A 13111-nucleotide genomic window follows, 5' to 3' on the forward strand; every position below is an offset into this window, starting at 1 on the left:
GGTTGAGGCCAGAAGGCCGTAGGGAGGAAGGTATACTGTGGGTTCCACCTGTGTGTGCTCCTGGTCAACGCCTTTGAGAACCAGACACGACCGAGAGAGGAGAGGTTGGCACAGGATGGTGCTGGGGCATGCACTGTGGAAGCCCAGCCTGGGTCTTCTGCACCCTGACTTCCTGGTTGCCCCACACCTAGGGCTCTCCATTGGAGGACTAATCTTTTTTTTTTTTTTTTTAATTGGGAGTTCTACCCAATATGAATAATTTGTTAGAACAGTTTGGGTCCAGAAGGAGTGGAGACTGTGATACCCCTGGGTTGATGTTTGGGTGGTTCCTCTGACTCACTCAGAGAATCGGGTGATCTTTTGTACCTCAGTTTCTCTTACCCATGAAAACAGGATGAAACTTGCCTGCTGCAGATCACAAGGCTGTGGGAAACTTGCTTAAAGAAAGTAAAGAGTGTTTACACACGCGTAATACCTTTGAGGGAGGCAGGATTTCTATAGGAGAGCTACATGGTGCTCTGAAAAATCTTTCTTCAAAGTGAAGCCCATTTCATTGTTTGTGCCAATGTCTCTTTTCTTCCCACCTCTCTTCTAATCATCCCCACGTAGTCATACACCCCATGTGATAATTTATTAGTAATAATAATAGCTACTCTTTATTGACCAACTCCTCTATGCCAATCACTCTGCTAGATATTATCTTGAATTCTTAAAACAGCTATGAAAGATAAGTATTATTAATCCCTCTTTATAATGTGGAAGCTGAGGCCTAGAGAGGCGGGTGGAAAGGATAGAGGTGAGCCAGCAAGTAAGTGGTAGAGCCAGGATTGTAACCCAGGTCCACCTGACTCCAAAGCCATACCCTTTCCACTACACGACACCGGCTCCGGGCCACTCTTCTCAGATTTCTGAGGGCAAAGGAGTGGAATCTGCTAGAGGAGGCAGCTCCCAGCAGAAAAGGGACGCGGAGTGTGTGGTGCCTAGCACAGCGTTGGTGGTGCCCACACTCACCCCAAGGATGTGCCTGAGGCTGCTTGTGGTGGACACACCGCAGTGCAGTGGCTTTTCCTTGGCCTTTGGCAGAAATGCTATCTGAGCTGAACCCATCCTTTTTTGTGTAGAAGGATGCATATTCCTAGTTCCCAGCTGTGTGGAGGAGCTCTGAAAAGGAATGAATTTCTTTTCTGGGGCAGACTCATCCCACATCCAGGTCCCTCTCCCCTCTTGTACTTTGCAGCAAGCCGCCTATGTGCCCACCCGACCGCTTGTTCAGAGGGATGAAGGCAGGTGGTGTCATGGGGCGCTGGGGATTGTGCCTCTGTTGTGCTGCTTCTAGAAGGCCCAGTTTTCTGGCAACATAGCTTACCTGGAAGCTGTTAACTTTGCCGTAGTTCATTTTATTGCATGCATTCTTACCCATTTTGTGGTGCTTTCAGACAATAGGTGTGGTGGCTGATGAGTTGAAACCCGCCTTAATTATGCACTGAAGCAGGCTTAAGGAGTGTTATTACTTGCTTAACGATACCAGCTTGCAAAACAGTTTCCATGGCTCTCAGCACAGCCAGGCCTTCATGGTCATACATCTGCTCCCGAAAAGGATTCGCCATTTGGAAATGCAAGCATTTGGCTCTGGCAAATGGTGCCCTGACACAATCATTCTAGTGTTCGATGTCCTCTGAATGTCATTGTCTAGTGATTGGTATTGATTTTGGTAGCTCTTTCAGAGGCTGGGCTGTCAGCAACCCCTCTGGGGGAGATCATAGCCTTTGATGCTTGGGGAGAAGCTGCTGGTTGTATTGGTGCTTTGTTAGGACCAGAATTCCCTAGGGCCTATCATTAGCTCTTCAGAGTTTTTATATACAATATCCAGAATACTTGTCAAATTTCTATATTATGTAATCACCGTCAATGTCATATGTGTAAGACTTTCTTTTTCCTATTTGCGGTAATCACCACTTTAATACTTAGTTACTTAGGTAAGGATGCACAAAAAGGCAGAAATTTAGAGCCAGTTCTTATATACAGTAACATTCTATTTTTCCAACTTTCTAGCCTCCTCAGGCAATGGTGTATTCCAAATACCATGTTTTTTCTGGTATCTAAAATTTACCACTTCAAGTAAAAAAATTAATTTTTAGATGTTTAAAAATTAGATTTTAAACTTTTGTAGTATAGTCTTGATTTCTTAAATATTATATATTTAATGTAATATAATTTTTATTTTAATGACTTGATCGATACCAGAAATTGTGCAATACTGCTGTCAGTCAATGATTTTCTCAAGGCAGTTGAGACACATGGAGTTGGCCCTTTTTCCCCCGTTAGCTAGAGTGTTGTGAGCCCTTATTCCCCTGGACCTTTCGCATTCTCCACTTTCATTTCTCCCTGCTGCCACATGTTCTATTGCTTCTAATCCACAGCCTTATTTCTCACAGAGGAGTAAGGACTCGGCAATGGCTCTATTCCCCTGGAGAAGTTCAGCACGTGGGCTTTGTGACAGCAGCCCACTGCTTACGGGTCCTCTTCATTTACTCTGGAATTCACAGCTTTGCTGTAGATGGTGGAAGGTAGAGGAAGGCCAAGCCTCCTGCTCTCCTGGGTGTTACTGGCCTTGACACTGAGCAGAGCTGCCTGCCGCTTGGGGAAACGCATCTCAGCCTGTATGGGGACCTCATAGGTTATAGATTCATTGTATGTATGATGTGTCCTTTATTTCCTGGCCTGACTTTGACAGAAACCCCTGCTCTGATTTCTGTTTTACAAGTAGCTGATGGTTCGTGGAGCAACCGAAGCTTTCCCCACTCCAGTCTCCGTTTTGGCCCTTATGTACCACCCCCTGGATGGGCAGGAGATGCCAATACCATAGCAAAGAACTGGCTGCCCAACTTCTAAGCACTTCTGAGGGTCCTTTGGTAACCCTCGTCACACGTGTAATTTCTTTTTTAATGCCCATCTTCCCCACCAAACTGTGAGCTCCAAGAAATAGGGAATCGTGTCATTATTCTCTGTGGCCCCAGCCTCCTCAAAGTGCCTGACACATCGTGGGCATTCAGGGAATAGATGCTGGATTAAGTTTGAAAAGGTCCTTCATTGACTTTCTCATCTGAACAGTCCTGCAAGAATACTTAGTGCACACGGATATTCTTCAGACCAGGTGTTTGAGCATGAAGGAATGTTTTTAGGGTGGCAAAATCTGTACTCTCCCCTGCAAGGCTGATGGGAAGGTCCATGCTGTCTTTCTGGTTTTCGGTCTGTGATCGCTTATCAACACACAGCATGTGGAATCTTAGTTCCCCGACCAGGGATCGAACACCACACCCCTTGCATTGGAAGCACCAGTCTTAACCACTGGACCGCCAGGGAAGTCCCCAGTCTGTGATGGCAGTCCAATCAGTAAGTGGCTACCCTGTGCTTGGCACTCTTCTAGGGGCTGTGACGACTGGAGACCTACTGTGAGACTTTGCGCTTGCCAAGAACAAGTTTATACCCTAGACAGGGAGGCAACAGCAGCCTCACGGGGAAGTATGTTAAGTACGCAGAAGTCTTGTGGGATTCAGAAAGGACAGAGAGATGGATGGAGACTGGAGCTAAGACTAGGACCCCGACAGTGGAGTCTTCAATATTTGGTGACTCAGCCTCCGACCTCCTGCCTGTCTTTAGAGGACAGAGTTATCTGCACAGTATCCACATCATTTTCTTCTTTGTTTACACCGCCATTTCTCTAGCCCCATCTTCTCTGGTGAGATAGCTGCAGTCTGGGCCAAATAGCTATTTGGTATCTTCCTACCTTGATTTCCTCTTTTCCTGTCTCATTTTCTTATTCATTGTTTCCCTCTTTCAGCCACAGTATTTCAGTGTTCTTCACGTGTCCTTTCCTACCTTCCCAGTTCCCAGACCGCTAGCCTCCTTTCCCCCCACACCCTGTTGCCCATCTGAATGTGCACCACCCAGGCAGGAGTCTGTTCACCTTTCCTTCTACTCACTTTTTCCTGCAAACTAACTACCCAAGGCCCTTCACTTCTGAGCTTTGCTTTGCATTTTCCAAGATGAGAGTGAATTATCTGATACCTTTATTTTCTTGTCAAACATTTACCTTCTCTGATCCAGGTGCTGTGAAGGGCACCACAGAGAAGTAATGTAATGAAGATACACCTTTCCAGGAACTCAGAACAGACCGTTGGCAGTTATTGTATCTGAGAATCTCCTAAGACTTTCTGGGGAAAAAATAGAAGAATTTTGGGACTTAAGTTGAGCCCTAATATTGTAAACATTTCACAATTATGTATTAGGAGGGGAGACAATGGGTGATCCTAATACCCTTAGGTGGAGAAGGAACCTATTGTGAGGCGGGAGAAAATGTACATTCTTACCCATTCATTCTACCATGGTTGGTGGGCGTAAGACATGAGAAGGTATCATTCAACACCCTCTTGTCTAGCTCTGGGAATGCTCTGCTCACCTGCAGACAGAGCTGCAAATGAAGAATAGCGGGTTTCCTTGGGAGGTGGGAGGAGTCTCATAGGAACTGTTATCACTGGTGAAAAAGGAAGCTTCCCCTTCTGTGATGAGAGACAGGAGCAAAAACTGTGAGAGCGGACCCATGGTGAGCACTAGGCCAGGCAGAGGCAGGGCCCTGGTCTCCTGCTGCCAGCAGCAGTGAGCTCTGTGGACTCCTCTTCCACCCGTGGTAGTAGTGAAGAGTTACAGAGAAGGACCATCATCCTTGGGCAGTGGAGTCAAGGGGCATGTTTGGGAATGGTGGGGACCCACGGGGAGCTTAGACTTCCAGCAGTGACTCTGGGTGGAGAATCAGGACTCAAAGGTATTACAGTTGTGCCCTTAATTGTTTCCCCAGACTTGGTGGGTAGAGAAAACTAAGATTAGGTAAAGAAGAATGAACTATGTCCCTGGTCCTCATAGAGAATGACATTGTGATGGGTGGTTAGGGAAATGGACACATACACATGTAATACAGGGGAGTGAACAGAGTTGGGGTGATGGGTAAGGAGAGAAAGTGTTGAGTGTGAGCTGAGTATGGGATTGGCCAGCCTTAGTGATCTGAATGGGAAGAGTCGTGTTGTGGCCTCCTTGGAAATCCCTTAAAGTGACTGATGGTGTTTGTTCCTCTTTGTGGCATAAATGCTCTCAATACTGCTGATGAGGACATGAGGACTGAACCTTCCTCGTTCACTCTAACCAGATGAGATCATTAGTGTCCTAGATCATTTTCTTACTAGTTGATACTGAAATTTTCCCACCCTGGTCTTCTTTGGCCAACACAGAGATAAATGCTTATGACACCAGGGAATTAAACTTAGCAGAGTTCAGGTAAAACCAGCTGGCAAGAGGGGGATGGTGCCATGACCACTGCTCAGGGCACTCTCATTCCGTAAAGCTGGCTTCAGCATAGATGGTACAGAGTTGCTGAAGACCAGTCATGGCAGGGATCATACAGATGACCAGGTACAATTTCTGTCCTCTTTCACCTGAAGAATCTGAGATCCAGTGAAGATAAGATCTTGCCCAAATTCAGAGATGCAGAACCAGGGAAAAAACCCCAAGTCCTCCAATTGCTGGGTCAGGGTGTCCTCTCTTCTGCAGTGTAACCTTAGAATACAATGTTCTCTAGCTAGACTGGGCTATTGCATTTGACTCATGAAGACCTTGATAAAATACAAAATGAAGCCATGCATTAAGCTCCAATCATCAATAATACTTTAGTGTGGAGGGTGACAGCTTTCTCTTACATTAACCAGGCCAATAGGATAGGATTTAAGAATAACCTGCTCCCATCCCTACTACCAGTAGAAAACCTTCCCCCTTCTTTCCTCCTTCTGCTTTGCCCTAAAGCACATACCCACCTTAGTTAGGGCAGCATCTTTGTTAGTGTTGAGCCTAGAAGTACACCATGTTGACTTTCCTCTTTGGGCCATGTCAGGATTTCTTAGACAAGGCAGATCTTTGGGCCTTTCCTGTGTTTTTCTAGTTGCCATTTCTGTGATGGAAGTGAAACTCAAGACGTTTTAGATTAAATCTCATAATCTGTCATTCTTCTTCACACCTAAGAGATCAAGAGTAGAGGAGGAAAAGCCATGAAATATTCCTTCTGCCAGCCAGTGGGGTCATTGATGACTAACATGGTCAGTGTCTTTAGAAAAACTGACACTAAGAAAATGCATTTGGACAAGAAGGTCCTACTGTATAGCACAGGGAACTATATTCAGTATCCTGTGATAAACCATAATGGAAAAGAATATAAAAAAGAATTTTATATATATATATATATATATACACACACATATAATATAGGAATCAATTTGCTGTACAGCAAAAATTAACACAACATGGTAAATCAACTATACTTCAAAAAAAAAAAAGGAAAATGCATTTCAGGGGTTAAAAACTCCATTCTAGAGCTTTATAAATGACATGCTTTATCTGGTAACTTAAAGAACTTTTGATGTTCCATTGTTCTCCTATGAGGACCATGGGTCATGTGGTTCATCTCCCTTAGTCCCCACTGCCAGGTAGGTGAAAAATCAAATGCATTGAATCAGATCTCACCACTGAACATATGCTCACTGCCTGGGCTAATTCCTTCTCTCACAAATTCCTTTCCTTACATATCTTCTCACAGAATTATCGGCCCTTCAAACTGGTCAGATAAAGACAGTAAGCTCTCAGCTCTGATCACCTCACTTCCCTACTCAAAACAGTTATCAGCTGCTGACTAGCTGTAGCAGTTGTTCCCAAAGTGGTCCCTGGACCATCAGCGTCAGCATCGCTGGGAAGCTTGTTAGAAATGCACATTCTTGGGCCCCACCTCAGACCCACTGAATCAGGAACTCTGCAGGTGGAGACCAGAAAGCTGTGCTTTAACAAGCCCTCCAGATGATTTTGATGCATGTTTGACAAGCACTGGACCCCAGCATTAAATGTGCTCTCTGGAGCCCGCCATTGAAGAGACATCATATTATAAACTAAAAGCCACCTGTTCAGCCTCCTGTGTGCACCCCTGTACGCACCCTGTACTCTGGTTAAAGAGAAGAGGCACTTCATTTTCATGCCTTCCTGCCTTTACTCAAGTGGATCCTCTGCCTGGAATGCTTTCCCCTGCCTTACCCTGTACCTGTCTACCCAATTCGTTACCTAAAAGCTTTGCCTGCCTTACATGTTTCTGATGAGGGATGTTTTTCATTTTTAGAAGCAAAGATGGCCATCCCCAGTTATTTACAGGCCCTTTCATCACGCTGATAGGACCCCAGCAACACTGGAGGGTTTCTCCAGGTGACAGTCTGCAAGCATCCTCTAGGCCTCACATAGGTTAAATAACATTTGCTCGTTGTTTCCCTTCCGGGAGCCTCCAAAGGCAAGCGCTGTGACTGAAGAGGGGATGATTCAGTCCAGACCTGATGGGTAAACAGGATACAAAATCCAATGCTGCTGATGTGAGCAATGAGCAATAAAGACAGCCTATAATTCAACGGCATGAGCCTTGATAACTGTCTCTTGCCGTTTCTAGCCTCCCAAGCTGAATGCCTCCTCAGGATGTGAAAGTGAAACTCATTCTGATAATTGAAGCACTGGAAAACACTGGTAGTTTTGTAAAAACTACAAACTGTAAATACACGATGTTCTGAGCAATGCATTCGCTTCTGCCAGGTTTCATGAGCCAAAATGACCACCTTCCTTACAAAAACTGGAAACAAATCCTGACTAATAATCCTAAACTCTCAGCTAGTCTCTGTAGGACATTTCTCAAAATGCTGTCCACCAACGTGATCCCTCCTGCCTTCAAGGTGTCACTCACTAGGTCTGTAGCCGTTTGCAGCTGTGGGGGAACTGGGCAGCCTCTTCCTACACAAATGAATGATAACGACTAACATGTCCGACAGGGCTGTTGTGAAGATTAACTGGATCGTAGGTTCCCCTGTAAATGGCAAAGTTAATGGAAGTATTAGCTAATATTATTATTTTGACCACCCACTCCCTGCTGCCTCCTCCAAAGCCAGAGATCTTATAGCTTCACTTGACAAACTGAAAAATCATTCTTATAGTTATGTCATAAATATTCAGTTAGTCCTGGAATACGCCCAGAGGTGACTGGGGCTTGGTTGAAAACAGCCAGTAGCTTTTAGTGAGATGTGATTAGGATGTGGAAGGAGTTAGAAAGAACACATTTGGTTCAAAGTGCTGATTTTTCCCAGTGTGGTCCTCAGGCTGATCTCTTGTTCACAGAATTGTGGGCTCTTTGAATTGGAGGGTGCTGTAGAGGTGACCTAGTCTAACCTTCACACGTTTCAGAAATCCATGCCACAGCATCCCTGACAAGTGTCATTAGCTCTTGCTTGGACATCTCCAGAGTTGCGTGAGCTCATCTCAGAAGCGCATTGCATTGTTAGATAGTTCCAGTTGTTGGAACATTCTTTCAAACTCTGAGCCAAAATCTTTCATTTTACTTCAAACTATTGTTCTACATTCTCAACTCTGACAGAAAGCACAGAAGGCTGCTCTTCTCAATATGGCAGGGCTTCCTGAAGACATAATGCACAGCTAGCTTGCTTCTCTTCTCTGAACTAAACATCCCCAGGTCTTGTAAATTTCCTTTGTTGATGTAGTTTCCAGAACTGCCTCCCAATCCTGGTTCCCTTGTCTGGATGAGGAGCATGAATTTTTATGATGTGATTGCTGGGGTAATAATAAACTGGCAGGAAGATGGTCTTATAATAAGGCAAACTTTCCCCTCCTCCCTGCACCCTTACTGCAGCACACAACTACAGGAATTCAAAAAGAACCCAGTGGTAACTGACCCTCCAAGCTTCCAAGGCTCTAAGGAACCAACCAACACAGTGACATTGGGCTATGCAGGCAGCCTGATACTGTTTGTTATGCAGAATGAATTCACTTGGTGTATTTCCTACTGATCCTCTCTTTATCCAAAGTGATAGAATTCTTCCCAGTAATTCTATAGAAATGTTTAAGCAGCAGGCAGTGTAGGAAGTTGGATGTAGTGATAACATGCATAGACACACTGATCTAAGTTCGAATACGGCTCTGCCACTTCAGCAATTTACTTTACATCTCTGAACCTCTGTTTTCTCATGGGTAAAATCAGGATGATCATTCCTACCTCAAAAAGTTAATGTGAGGGCTTAAATGCATTGCTATTTCCAAAACAGAGCCTGGCTCACAGGAGGTGCTTATGAGTGCGCTCTGATGTTCTTAGCACATGGACTTTTGTTGAGGTTTTGGCCCTCTTCCCTCCAAAGCAGCCCAGATAAAAGGTGTTTAAGACATTCTGGTGTGGTGATAAGAGTACTGAGGAATCCAAAGCAAGGGGTGGCAAAATTCTTTTTGTGAAGGCCCAGAGGTAATTATAATACTTTAAATTTGCATTTTAGTAGTCACGTGTGTCTAGCGACTACAGGTAGCAACCTAGGTGCATGTGAATTAGAATTGTGGCCAAAAAAAGGCTAAGCCCAGTCCTTGGGTTGAGTGACAAACTAATAAGCAGTAGGGAAAGGATTCAAGTTTTCCTGTAGGAGAATAACAAGAACAGAAATGTGGAGAATCTGAAGACAGCCAACAGCTGACACCCTTGCACAGTGTGGCCAGGTATTTCAGCCTTTGTGGGTCATACAGCCTCCTTCACAGCCACTCAGCTCTGCTGTTGAAGTGCCAAAGAACCACAGACAATATGTAAATAAATGAGTGTGGCCATGTTACAGTACAGTGTTATTTACAAAAACAGGCAGCAGGCTGGATTTGACCGTAGGCCACAGTTAGTCAACCCCTGGTCTAAAGTCCTATCTTCTTTCTTTCCTTTTTCCTTTTCTTTTCTCTTTCCTTTTCTTTTCTTTTACTGTTTCTTTCTCTCTCTCTTTCTTTTTCTTCCTCCCTCCCTTCCTTCCTTCCTTCCTTCCCTTGTAAGAACACTTAACATGAGATCTACCCTCTTAACAAATTTTGAACTGCATGTTGTCAACTATTGTCACAGTGTTGCACAGCAGATCTCTACAACTCTGTAAGTTATTCATTTTGCATAACTGAAATTTTATACCTGAAGAACAACAACTCCATTTCTCCCTCATCCCAGCCCCTGGCAACCACCATTCTACTCTATTCTATGAGTTTGGCTATTTTAGATATCTGATATAAGTAGACTCGTGCAGTATTTGTTCTTCTGTGACCAGCTTATTTCACTTAGCATAGTGTCCTTAAAATTTATCCTTGTTGTCAACAGTTGAAAGTCAAACCTTCCATCTGGCATGTGGCTGATTCTTTCTGAGTAGTGCTGCAGTGAACATGGCAGTACAAATATCTCTTTGAGATCCTGATTTTGATGCTTTTGGATAAACACCCAGAAGTGGGATTGCTGGATCATATGGTAATTTTTTTGGCAATTTTTCAGGAACCTCCATACTGTTTTCTGTAGCAGTTACACCATTTTACATTCCCATCAAAAATATACAAGAGTTCCAATTTCTCCACATCCTTGCCAACATTTGTTCCTTTGCTTTTTTGATAATAGCCATCCTAACATACATCCTAAGTATGAGGTTGTTAGAGTCTTATTTTCTGATCTCAGCCTTGGGGACCTGCTTCTGTCGCTTTCATCTTTCCAAGAGCATCTCTCTTCCACTCTCAGGGACTCTAGTATCCCCTCTAGGTTCATTGGGCACACAGTCCCAAAATCTGTCTGAAGATTTGCTTCAAATACTTGTAGCTCCTAGAGGGGCAAGGACCTCCATCCACTATCCTTGAGAAAGAAGGAGAGGGAGTACGTATTATACAAAACCTTCCATCCAAATCATCTCTTAGGTATGCAAGTGCCCTGTTGTATGATTCCATGACAGTCCATACTCTTGCTTTGTACCATTTAGCTCAACTATGGTTATTTTTGTGATAGTCAGCTTACCGTCTCCCCTCCTCCCTCTCTATGAAGGCAGGGCCATGTCTGAATTGCTGTACCTGGCTATATCCCTGGCATTTAGCAGAGTGACCCACACAAGGTACACACTCAACAAATACCTGCCCCTCAACTCATCCATAGAAGTTTTTCAGACCCCATTTGCCAGACTTCCTCTTCCTAGCACTGTAGGGAAAAGTTTGACTTCCGACAGTTAATGAACTCCAGGCCTAAAAAACAAGACCTAACGACATATTATAGGCATGGTCTTGACTGAAGGCCTGCCATCTCAGGCCTCAGAAGTTTTCTTGGTAACTATCACTGACAAATCTTCTCTATTTACACATTTAAGGGATTTCTTGGAGGGAAACCTAAGGAACTGTTCCTTTTGAAACTTGGGATTGGTGATTCAGTCAATATTTTCTTCCTTGGAGAAAGGACCTTTTAGAATTTTTGTACCTGGCATACCTTTTTCTGATCCTTAAATTGGATTTTGTGAACTAAGTTTTGGAGGGCTTTTCCTTTTGTAAGCATGAACAGCAGCAGAAGACAGTTAAGTGCTGAATCTGTGTTCACAAACCAGGCGTGGAAATACAGTCATCTGAGCAGCCCCTCAGTGGACAGAGCTGCCTGACTTCCACAAGGCAGGCAGGCAGGCAGGCAAAGTTCACTAACAGGCTGCTGGGAGAGTTTCCAGGGCTCATCCCAGGCTGCCGCCTCGCTTATACCCCCAGGAGGGTAAAAAGGAGGCTGATTCATAGGTTACCCAGCAGGGGTAAGTGAGGTGGGAGGAAGATGGTGGGTAAGTGGGGGGAGAGATGGATGGTGTGGCTCTTTCCCTGTTATTTTGTTGTTGCAGCCACCTGGTGCCCTCTGTGGGTCTCAGTGGAGGGCAGATCCCAAGCCAGTGTCCCTTCCTCCCTACTGCAGCCATGCTGAAGTCCCATTCAGTATCCCACAGCCCTTGCCACCATAATTTGGCTGAATAACTCCCCTTCCCACTTTGCCCCATGAATTCTTGCAGGTTTCAACAGAGGCTCAGCGTAGTGTCCTTCTCTTGTCCCTTCCCCTTTGCTTGGGGGCTGCAGTGGGTTGAATAGTGGTCCCCTCCAAAGATATGTCCAAGTCCTAACCCCTGGAACCCGTGAAGGTGACCTTATTGGAAAAATGATCTTTGCAGATATAATGTAAGGATTTGAGATGAGATCATCCTGAGCTTAGGGTGGGCCCTAGGTCCAATGACAGGTGCCCTTATAAGAAGAGGAGAGGACACACAGAGACACAGGAAAAGGTTATGTGAAGTCAGAGGCAAGAATTAGAGCGATATAGCCGCAAGCCAAGCAATGCCGTAGATTGCCCCTGGTGGAGGCACGGAATGGATTCTCCTTCAGAGCCTCCAGCTGGAACCAACCCTGCCCACACCTTGATTTTGAACTTCTGGCCTCCACAAGTGTGAGAGAATAAATTTCTATAGTGTTAAGCCACCCAGTTTGTGGTAATTTGTTATGGCAGCCCTAGGAAACTCACACAAGTGGTAATGTGAGTGTGGTTCGGAAAAGACCTGAGCATATCAACCCCACATTGTTATCTTTTCAGCAGCATTGTCCAGGGCAGCCAGGGCTTGGAAGTGTTGAGGAAAATAGTGCTGGGTCATGTGCTATTAACCACCAGCCCTAAAGCTGGGGGTGACTGTGGCAGATAGCACCTCCCTTATCCTTATCAGCTGGGAAAATGAGAGAATAACTATAGAGCTCTGTGACCACCCGGCTGGCTGCGGAGGGCTAGAAAGGGCAGTCTGGTCATGGGACTTTCATATCTCTCTCCTCTCTTCACTCCTCCTTTGCTTCTTAGCCTACAAGTGGGAAAAGGGCCTCCCATCCACAGCAGCTGCTGCCGGTTAGACTGCAAACACAGTTCATTTTCTAAATGGTGGGCTCTTCCCTAAAGGGGCAAAGTAAAGCAACATTCAGAGTTGGAGAAAAAACATCCTCCCAGCCTCACTACTCTCTTTGGTCTTTCCCTCTCCCAGGCACCAGCCCTTTGGCCTGACGTCAGATCAGTGTGGCCGGAAGCATAAACTGGGTGAAGCAGAGAGTGAATACCAGGCATGTGCTGGTGAGATAATCTGGGGAAAAATGAAGGGGCCAAGGTGGGGGATGGCTCGCTTTGGCTGTTTGGGGTTTCCATCATTTAAAACTGTTG

At 45.1% G+C, this 13111-nt stretch overlaps 2 protein-coding genes across 2 annotated transcripts in view; both read left to right on the forward strand.

Moving 5' to 3' along the window:
• CLHC1 (clathrin heavy chain linker domain containing 1) overlaps window positions 1–10320 on the forward strand; it is a 78884-nt gene extending 68564 nt beyond the window's left edge. The window contains exon 13 of the transcript XR_009506575.1: window positions 10244–10320. The gene's annotated coding sequence lies outside the window, so the exon portion shown is untranslated. The remainder of the gene's footprint in view (window positions 1–10243) is intronic.
• Window positions 10321–12947: 2627 nt separating this feature from the next.
• Window positions 12948–13111, forward strand: part of RTN4 (reticulon 4) — a 173063-nt gene continuing 172899 nt past the window's right edge. Inside the window, exon 1 of the mRNA XM_059943338.1 lies at window positions 12948–13024. The gene's annotated coding sequence lies outside the window, so the exon portion shown is untranslated. The remainder of the gene's footprint in view (window positions 13025–13111) is intronic.

This window comes from Balaenoptera ricei, chromosome 13, assembly GCF_028023285.1.
Source record: "Balaenoptera ricei isolate mBalRic1 chromosome 13, mBalRic1.hap2, whole genome shotgun sequence".
Taxonomy (NCBI): domain Eukaryota; kingdom Metazoa; phylum Chordata; class Mammalia; order Artiodactyla; family Balaenopteridae; genus Balaenoptera; species Balaenoptera ricei.